The 11,025-nt window shown below is 41.4% G+C and overlaps 1 long non-coding RNA gene across 1 annotated transcript; it reads left to right on the top strand.

Moving 5' to 3' along the window:
* Positions 1 to 1,445: 1,445 nt before the first annotated feature.
* LOC131278191 (uncharacterized) lies at positions 1,446 to 6,938 on the top strand. The gene is made up of 2 exons (XR_009185452.1): positions 1,446 to 1,608; positions 6,670 to 6,938. It is a non-coding gene; the product is annotated as an uncharacterized lncRNA (long non-coding RNA).
* Positions 6,939 to 11,025: the final 4,087 nt, after the last annotated feature.

Below are 11,025 nucleotides of genomic sequence, written 5' to 3'. Positions count from 1 at the left end.
TGGAGTTTAGTGCCATGTCAGTTGGCCCTACTTTGGAGTTTGTGTTTCTGTGTGATGGAGCTGGACTCAGATGTGATCTTTGTCCACAAGTCTCTCCTGTTACTTTTACCAGAACTGTAGTTGGTGCTGGGGTTTAATGTATACCTAGGGGACCTGAATCTCTGGACTGACCATGTGATAGCCAGGCCCTGAGCCTCAACAGACTTGCAATTCCCACACCCTGGTTTATTGGACTTACCCCACTCAGCCAACATGGAGGTGAAGAAGGTCAACCATTACACCAGGGAGCCAAGAGTGCCTACAACTGACAGCAGGAGAATTGCATCCAGCATCCACGTGGAATCTAAGCCCCCTCTTGATACAGATGTGGAGTGGACACAACCATTCCAAGGCCCACAGGATGGAGGACTAGAGTATGGATTAGAGAGGTCTTACCGATATTCTATTCATGAACTATTGTGATTAGTAATTGAAGAAAATGTGGCATTATGTGGAGAAAGTGGCCGTGGTAGCTGCTGGGGGTAGGGAGTGGGAGGAAGAGATGTGATGTGGGGGCGTTTTCAGGACTTGGAGTTGTCCTGGGTGGTGCTGCAGGGACAGTTACCAGACATTGTATGTCCTCCCATGGCCCATTGGGTGGATAGTGGGAGAGTGTGGGCTATGGTGTGGACCATTGACCATGAGGTGCAGCAATGCTCAGAGATGCATTCACCAAATGCAATGAATGTCTCATGATGATGGAGGAGGTTGTTGTTATGGGGGGAGGAGTGGGGTGAGGGGGTGGGGAGTATATGGGGACCTCATATTTTTTTAATGTAACATTAAAAAATAAATAAAGACAAAAAATTAAAAAATTAAAAATAAATTTTAAAAAACATAACCTTAGTAAAGGTATAAAAGTAAAATGAAAAAAAAAAAAGAAAAGAAAAGAAAAAGGCTGCCTTTAAGGCAGTCTCAGAAGACTGATGAGACTCCAGCTGCCTTCATGAATAGACTAACCAAGTCCCTCCGGATTAACCTAGTTCTTCCTTAAATACACCAGTTTAGATCCTGAGTCAGACTCTGGTCAGCTATACCTACATACCCACTCTATGACACAATCTTATCCAGAAATTAGAAAAAGTTACAGAAATTAAAAGATGGCCCTGAAACCCCTCAGAAAAAAACTGATTAAAGTAGCTTGTAGGATCTTTAACAATAGAGGAAAGGAAGACAAATTAGAAAAACACAAACAAAATCAGGCTAAAGCCTTCCTCCTGGCTGCTGCCCTCAGATTCTCAGAAAGCTAATCCCCCTTCTTCTCTTCAGACACCTCTGTAGCCCTCTTTTAAGTGTGGAAAGGAAGGGCATTGGGCATGCTCCTGCCCCAGTCCCAGGGTTCCACTGGGGTCTTGCCTGATATGTTGTCATAAAGGTCATTGGAATTCGGACTGTTTGAAAACCTTATTTCCAGGAAAGTTCCTCCAACACACCCTACTGACTCAGACCTAGGATCCTCCTTTCCAGACCTTCTCAGATTAATAACAGATGGCTGAGAGGTCCCGGATTCAAGACAGCCCCACATCTCCATCAGTAAGTCTGAACAGAGGGTTAGGATCAAGGTTGGAGGTAAGCCGATCTCCTTTTTAGTTAACATGGGAGCCATATATTCAGTCTTCCTTAAACATTCACTTTATTTTACTTCCTTGATCTCTATTGTTGTTTTTATATAAACAGAACTGGACAGGTAAAAGAAAAAAAACATAGAAAAGAACTATGGTAACCAATCATGGCTATCTTAATTCTTCTCTTATTTTTCTTCACCCTTAAAATCAATCCTTTTACCCATTAAAATACCACTACTGATATTATTGCTGCTGCTTCTCTTTAGCCCTTGTCTCTTACAGCTCCTCATCTGATTCATATGCCAAATTGCACAATCAAGAATATGTAAACGGCATCGCTCTGCTGTGAAAACACCAATGCCGATGCCAGCCTCTTCAGAACCAGAAATCAGAACTCACTGGGCAGAATGGAAGGGAACCCCTCGTTGCCCCTTGACAGCAGAAAGTAGCTAGATGGAATCAACACCCCAAACCCCCTCATGCTTCTGTCCAACCCAGCACCTTATACCCCTACTTAGGTCCCTCAGAATATATACATATATATATATATATTTAGCTAAAGAGTTAGGAATGTTAGAGGTTTCTTCCTTACACGGTTTATAATGATTAACTGATCACAAGGTTTACGATGGTTAGCAAACAGTTACTTGCATTCCCATGACATAGAACAACCCCCCATCCAGAGCCCACATGTTCAGATATAGCTCATTTCCTTGTAAGAATAGATAGAAGGAGCCACATGGCACCATGAACCCCTCCCACATCCCTAGAATTCACTGCCCCTAGCCCACCACCCCCTAGCAATCCCTACCGGCCCTTGGGTCTTATCCAAGCCCCAACGCACTCCCACTGACTAAGCATTTCCCTGCCTATAGATGTACTGTATAAATTCATAACTGCCTCTGCCAGGGGCAGGCTGAAGTTTCTCTTCTGACCCCCACCATATCGGTGGGGAAGCTGAAATCTATTCTTCAGACCCCCCTCCATTGAGAGAGCTTCCCAATAAACTTTCTGCCTGCAATCATCGGTCTCCATATCCCAGTGAGTGCCATTTTTCTCTAACAATTTCTTCCTCCCCTACTGTTCCAGGATAGAAGAGAGTCATACTGTTCTCTCATTTTCTTTGCTTTAGAGACTCCTACTAACATTAAAGATATGGACGAAAGTACCATCACCGGTTCCTCCCTATTCTGGAGGAGGGAAATGATATTTGGAAAATCCTCTCTCCAGACAATAACCTGGCTTTCAAGGCTATCACTTTGCTCTGTGATCCTACTCTGCACATCAGAACCAGAGTATGCTCCCTTCCTAGGCAGATGGACTTTGACTATCTGAAGACTCTCATGGACGTAGAGAGAAAACAGGCACAGGCACAGTAATAATTTTCTAAATATTGCCCCCTTTACTTGTAGATGCTAATGATGGACATTTCCCTGATTTCCTTTCTTTGGCTACTACAGATAATACTACAAGGATGTACATACATATTCGCCTGAGTGAATGAGAGTTTGTTGATAAGATAAAATCCTCTAAATGAAATTGCTAAAAACTTCATATTTATGGACAACATTTTGCAAAACATAAAACTCAAAATGGAAGTGTGGTGGAGGAAGACTGAAAAGAAGTAAAATTCTGAAATTGTGTAAGAGAACAGATCTCAGAAACATTACAAAAACAATTTACCTAGACTACACTCACATTTCTCATGCCAAATGTGAAACTCTTGGAGAAAAGCATATGAGGTACCTGCTTTTTCATTTCCACGGGTCAGGTTTCTCGCTAGGTTTTCCATTCAGTTCACAGTTCCAGGCTATTCCAGATCATGTTCATTTGCCCTTCAGATTTTCTTGCTTTAAGATGACTTAAAAAAATTGCTAATGGAAACAAGGGCTTTAGACTCTAGGTCACTCGTTTCCACATCAGCCAGGCCCATAGCTGGGCGTCAAATGGAAAATAAATAACTAGACTGTGACAATGGTGACTTATTCTCCTGTGGTCAGTTCTCATCCCAAGCTCATTCCTTTTTATTTGCCCATTCTTCCAAAACAAATTATCAACATGGAATTAAAATTTTCTTTTTGTTGTCAGAGTTTTCCCTTACATTTTAGACGTCAGTTTCTGATATCAACCTCTCCTCATTTTCACTCTTACTTCCCAAAAATCTTTTCCTTATTCACCTCCACCCTTTCTGCCTCTGACTTCACCTCCCCTCCTTTATCTAGAAACTTTTCCCGGGATTCATTCTTTCACCTCGGTAAACTTCCACACATGGATTTGTCTGTCTTCCTTTTAGTCACAAATCCTTAAATACCTGAATTACAAACCCCCTGAGGTTCTCCCAGCCTTTCCCCAGCACTACTCCCATCTATAAATTTAAAAAGAACTCCTTTTACCTATCATCACTATTTGCACTTCTGCTGTATGTTTTCCTATGAAATTTTCTACAGAATTTCTCTTAGGGAGGAAGAGGGACAAGAAAAGCAAAAGAAATCTGCTCTAGCTCTATTTAAGAAGCTAGACCAGAAAAATATTATAGTCAACCTTTTTTGTGTGTGAATTCCCCTTGATACAATTGTATTGTTCAACTCCATAATTACAAACAAAAGTTGAATCAAAATATTTTCAGAAATTGTGAGATGGCTCAGTTAGCTAAGGAGGCAATCACTGCTAGGTATAGCTAATACAATTATCTCAAGACAAGGACATAATCCCCCTGGACCAGATGGCCTCCCAATTGAATTTCTCAAAGAAATTCTGAAACTTATTACAGGAACACCCTGCATGATAAAGGCTATATATTTTTACAAGAGAATAATAGCTCAGAAGTGTCTAAGTGATGGAGTTTTATGCAAATCAAATCTCATAGACTAAGGCCTCTGTGTCCCCATTTTCTAAGATAACAATGTAAAACCTCCAAGAATGAAAGGAGAAATACGTATGATTTTTATAAGGCGTGGCCTAGCCTGTGTCTCTTAGCATTGCCTTGATGCAGGCACTAGAATGTTGGGAGGGGGCACAGATGGTCAGATGGCATGGAAGTAACTAGGAAGCAAGAAAGAAGAAGGACGAAAATTTACTTCCAAGACTAGAACTGACTTCCTTCCAGGTCAATTGAAGCTAGAATGACATCAGATGAAGCAGTCCTACTTTTACCTTTAGCATCACCTCGTCTCATACATACCTCTGTTTCTAGTCCATCCCCCAGCCTCATCAGATTGGGCCTACGGATTTTGTTCTAAAAGGAATTTGTCCTCCCTAGCCTGGCCATTCTTGTGCTGAAGGTTAACCTTGAAGAAGACAGAGGAGCCATATGTTGTCCCTTGACAGGATTGGCAGCCAGAAACTGTGGCCAAAATGGCTTCCCGTCACAGCCCTCAGAGAACACACTCCCACGTGGCCCTGGAGTGTCATTCACAGCAGCAGAAAGAATACAACCAACCCAGAAGTGCATGGATTTTGAATTTGGGGCTTAGTATTTACACAGCCTGAAATGGTGAAGAATTTTGATCTACAATGTGCTACTTTAAGATTTCTTGCTGGTTCTTGGAATAATTTGCTTTTCCCTAAGCCATAGCAGTATAGTCACTCCAGGACTATTGGGCTTCCTTACCTGGCAGCAACAGTGGCTGTCACCCCAACTGCCTCGCCAGTGCCTGCAGAAAAGAGCTCTGCTGATTCTGCAGCCATGGCATCTCATCTCAGCCTATGTGGGTGACGCTGTCCCGGTTCCTCTCCCACCTTCTGAAATGGAATCTGAGGCAGGCCACGCAGCTTTCCCACAGGTTGTATGCAACATGACACCCAACTACCCGAAACCCTCAAGACTAGAAGCTGCTTAAAAGCTGAGATTGTATTTGTTTTCCTGCCATTGTCCAGTTCATATATAGTCCTCGGTATTTTTTTTACAATCAATAAATTGGGGAGGGGATTGTGGAAAGATGGTGGAGGAGGAAGCTCCAGGAATCAGTCTCTCCACCAAAACAACTATTGAATAGGCAGGAAGAGTCTGAACCAACCACCTTGAAACTCTGTAGTCTCAGGGAAAACACTACAGCATCCAGACAGGAGCAGAGGGAGAGGCTGGTAATTAGTGATAAAGACCACTGTGTTTCACCCCCCCTGTAGCAGCTGCCATCCCCCTCCCCCCAGCCTCCTGGCCAGCACCAGAGGAGACCGAAGCTCACAATACGGGTGCCAGGATGGGACATAGAGAACTAGTCCTCCAAACTCCAGGGATGTTAGGTCTTGATCAGCTACCTCAAATGGTGGGGCAGGATCTGGGGACAGCCACTGTTCCAGTCCCCTGTGGCAAAGGCAGCAAAGGAATGTTAAAAACCCTAGCTTTCCTCAAAACTACCACAAACTTCAAAAACCACAGAAGCAGCTCCCGGCACATTGCTGGCCTTTCCCCCACCCCTCCATAATATAGGGTGGCACCAGCTTGTGCTCCCACTGTGGGTCCCTGGCCATTCCAGAGGGAGCAACGTGGTCCCTGTGTGCATACTGGGGCGCATGTATGTCAGCGCCAATCTACTAGGTGGGAGTCTGAGAGACAGAGCCAGAAATGTGTATTGGGCTTGCCATCCCAAAGCTTGTCCTGAGAGCAGAGAAGCCCCTTGCAGACAGCTGGGACAGTGTGAGACACAATTAAGGGGAAACAACCTGGGGCAAGGGCCTACTTGCTTTAAGTCTCAGGAAAGAGCACCCAGGAGGGGGAGGAGGTCTGCTCCAAAGGGAGTAGAGGGGGTATTCCCTCAAACTCCTGTGGACTGGGGAATTCCTGGGGCCTCTTGGGAGCACAGGCCCAGGGAAGTGAGCTCCAAACAGGCTCAGATAAGACAGAAAGACCCTACAGCTTCCATTTGCCTCGAACTGATCTTCTTGATAGGCAGGCTAGGCTCTGAAGGAAGGTGTGATGGTTTGAAGCTGGATGGACCCCAGAAAATTATGTTCTTAAAGTTACTCCATTTCTGTGAATGTAAACCTATTGTGGGTGGGACCTTTAGATTAGGTTACTTAAATTAAGGTATGACCCAGGGTGTGTCTTAATTCTTTTACTTTATAGATAGTATGAACAGACTGAGAGAGACAGAGAAAGACACAAGAACAAGAGAAAGAACCACGGAAGCAGGAAGCTGAAGGCAAGGAAGCCAGGAGGAGGACAGCGCGCCCAGCAGATGCCGTGTGGGCCTTACTACCTGACAGAGGAGTCCAGGGACTCTGGCAGCTGGTCTTGGAGGAGAACGGGTTACCTGATGATGCCTTGATTAGAACATTTTTCTCAGCCTCAGAACTGTAAGCCTGCAGCCAATAAATTTCCATTGTGAAAGCCAACCTATTTCTGGTATGTTGCTTTCGGCAGTCTAGCAGATTAAAATAGAGGCCATCAGCCAAAGCAGAGCCCATTTGCAAAGAGAGTGAAAAGTGCTTGTTGTCTTGATTAGTTTGTTTTGTTTAGCTTCTGGCATTCAGGAAAATCTCTGCCATATCACACTAGACAAAAACTTAAGGACAGAAACAAATGAAAAATACCAACTCAGGTTTGCCGATGTAGCTCAGTGGTTGAGCACTGGTCTCCCACATACAAGGTCCAGGGTTCAATCCCTGGCCCCAGTACCTCAAAAGAAAAAAAAAAAAAAGGCATACCAGTATACACATTATGGAAGTCCCAGAAGGAGAAGAAAGAGAAAAAGGGACAGAAGGAATATTCAAAGAAATAATGGTAGAAAACTTCTGAAATTTAATGAAGGACATGAATATGCACATTCAGAAATCCAATAAACCCCAAACAGGATAAATTCAAAGATAATCATGATAGGACACATAATAATCAAATTGTTCAATGCCAAGGACAAGGAGAGAGTTCTGAAAGCTGCAAAGAGAAAAGCAATGGGATATATACAAGGGAATTCTAATAAGATTAAGTGCCAAGTTCTTATCAGAAACCATGGAGGCAAGAAGGCAATGGTATAAAATATTTAAAGTGCTAAAAGAAGACAATTGTAAAATAAGAATTTTATAGCCAGCAGGACTTTATTTCAAAAATGGAGGTGAGATTAAGACATTCCCAGATAAACAAAAGTGGAGGGAATTTATCACCAGTAGATTTTCCCTACAAGCAATGCTAAAGGAAGTTCTTCAGACTGAAAGTAAAGTACAATAGACAGTGGAACAAGTGACATAAAGAAATAAAGGCCTTCAGTAAAGGTAATTATAAATGCCAGTTCTATTGTATTTTTGTTATATAACTCCACTTCTTGCTCCATACAGGTGCTAAAATGCTAATGCATAAAAAGTCTGATAAACTGATGGTTTTGGACAGTCAATATACAAAGATATACTTTGTAAAACTACAAAAAATGATGGGGAGGCAGTTGGATATAAGAACAGTATAGGGCGGCAGACTTGGCCCAGTGGTTAGGGCATCCATCTACCACATGGGAGGTCTGTGGTTCAAACCCCGGGCCTCCCTGACCCATGTGGAGCTGGCCCATGCGCAGTGCTAATGCACGCAAGGAGTGCTGCGCCACACAGGGGTGTCCCCCATGTAGGGGAGCCCCACACACAAGAAGTGCGCCCCGCAAGGAGAGCCACCCAGCACAAAAGAAAGTGCAGCCTGCCCAGGAATGGTGCCACACACACGGAGAGCTGACACAACCGGGGTGGGGCAGGGGGTAAGGGGAGAGAAATAAAATTTTAAAAAAACAAATTTAAAAAATTTTAAAAAAAGAACAGTGTATGTGTATGTTATTGAAGATAAGTTAGTATAAAAGCAAATATGGTTGTTACAGATTTAGGATTTTAAATTGTAACCACAAAGAATACATGAAAAATAAATTCAGAAAGAAATCAGAAATGTCTCAAAGTGGTACAATACAAAAAGCCAAATAAATATGGAAGTAGTCATTAATTAAAGAATTGAGGGACTTACAAACACAAAATAGCACAATAGCAAAAGAAAGCCCTGCATTATCAGCAGTGACTTTAAATATAAGTGGATTAAACTCTCCAGTCAAGTCAGAGATTTACAAAATGGATAAAAAAGCATGACACAACTACATACTGTTTACAAAAGACTTCCATTAAATTCAAAGGCATAGATAGTAAGAAAGTGAAAGGATAGAAAAAATATATACCATAAAAGTAGTAGTCAAGTGGGTACTGGGGTAGCTATAATAATATCAAATAAAATGGACTTTTAAAAGGTGTTAATAATAGGATAGTATATGGGAATCCTGTATTTTATGCATGATTGTTCTTGTACGCCCACAACTTCTCTAATAAAGAAAAAAAAATAGACTTTAAGTCAAAACTATTACAAGAGACAAAAACTGTTAAAAGAGCCTATATACTCATAAAGGGGTCAATTCAATAAGAATACATAATGGGGGGAAAGGGAGAGAAATTAATAAATAAATAAATAAATTTTTTTAAAAGAATACATAATAATTATAAATATATATGCATCCAATAGCAGAGCTTCAAAATATATGAAGTAAATATTGGCAGATTTGAAGGGAGAGAGAGATGGAAGGTTCTACATTAATAGTAGGAAATTTCAATATACCACTTTCAATAATTGATAAAACATCCAGACAGAAGATCAATAGGAAATAGAAGACTTGAATGATGTTCTAAACCAGCTCTGCCTAACAGACATATATAGAACATCCAATATCATCCAATATCAGCAGAATATACATTCTTCTCCAGTGAGCATGGATCATTCTCCAGGATAGACCATATGTTAGGTCACAAAACAAGTCACAATAAATTCAGAAATATTGAAATAATACAATATATCTTCTCCAACCACTACAGAATGAAACTAGAAAAAATAACAGAGATAAAAGGAAAATTCACAAATATGTAGAAATTAAACCCTGAGAACGAAAATCTGAGCTTTAATCTGTACAAGATTGGTTAAAATGTTGTTTGTAAATCTTCAGAAATGAACAGAAATGGTGAAAGCACATCAAAGTGTTTGTAACTAGAAGTGCTATCATATGGGTATGACAGTGTTTAAAAGGGAAAGTATAAGTCATTTATATTACTGGAAGGGAAGCTAAAAACTGTAGCTGCGTACTGGTATCGGATAGTAAAACCTCATGTGAAACACAATTACAGGTGATAGTGCATATATCAGTCTTTATAAAATATAAATACAAATATACTAGAGAGAAGGAAAAAGAAGAACAGCTATGTATGGAAGAGGGAACATAGATTGAGAGGCAATGAGTTTTATTTGTTTGTTTGCTTTTTGTTAATTATTATTGGAATAATGAAAGTACTCTAAGTATGATTGAAGTGATGAATGCACAAATATATGATTATACAAAATACCATTGATTGCACCCTTTGGATGCATAAGCATTATCAATTTGTACAAAAAAATTTGATTTGTTAAAAAAAATTCAAGGAAATCTTTCGTGAAAATAAATCCTCTCAACAAGAGACTAGACTAATAGTTTTGGAGGAAGCAAGAAAGATGGTCAGTCATGAGTGCTCCTGCTCCCTGGAAAGGAGCCCTGGACACTGCCCACTTCCACCCTCCCCAGTCTCCTCCCCAAGGAAGAGCCCATGGCAGTGGGAGACAGAGCAATCCCTGTAGAGAAACTCTAAGGAGAAGAAGTCCTTTACCCCATTTGGCCAAAAACCATGAAGACATGGTACCAAAGGCCAACAGATCTGAGCAGAGGACAAGGAGAACAAGTGGGCAAGGGCAGCAGATGTCAGAAGAAGCTGATTACCAGAGGCCAGCTGGGAGCTCAGGCATTGCAGCAGTTGATGATGCTTGAGTGCCAGATGGGATGATGTACTGCTCAGCAGATGCTAGCCCAGAAATAAGAAACTCAAAACCCAGGTAATTCCCCCAGCCACCCTAGACACCCTGAATCTGTAAAGCCTCTGGGAAATTTAGAAGCTATCTTCAGGAGAAGGATGGTAATGGAAGAAAGCCTGGAATTGACTGAGATAGCAAAAAGATTAAGTGTTCCCAGATTGATTGGCATTTCCCTATTAAGAAATACGGGACGATGATGAAGAAATTAAGTAATATAGTTGGTGGATTGAGAATTCACTCCTTCTACAAGAATAATCAAAATTCTCCTGTGAATTACAAGGGTCTACTTCTTCAGGTCACACACATTTGAAAACTATTACAAGTGATTTTTTTCATATCAGTCCTGAAAACTTTATAGAAAACATACTTGTATCAGGAGAGAGGAGAGGAGATCTGGGGTATGATGGAAAGGGTACACAATTTGTAGCTAGCAGGCTTGGATTGGATCCTGACTGCCCAGTGACCTTGGGCAAGGCCCTTAAACTCTCCCCTGCCTTCATTTTCTCATTTTTAAAGCAAAAAAATGAAAATAATGCCAATTTCATTGGGCTTCCATGAGTATAAAATGGGAAAATACAT

Source organism: Dasypus novemcinctus, chromosome 4 (genome assembly GCF_030445035.2).
Source record: "Dasypus novemcinctus isolate mDasNov1 chromosome 4, mDasNov1.1.hap2, whole genome shotgun sequence".
Lineage (NCBI taxonomy): Eukaryota > Metazoa > Chordata > Mammalia > Cingulata > Dasypodidae > Dasypus > Dasypus novemcinctus.
Note: the sequence above shows the minus strand (reverse complement) of the source record. Positions and strands in the feature narration are given on the sequence as shown.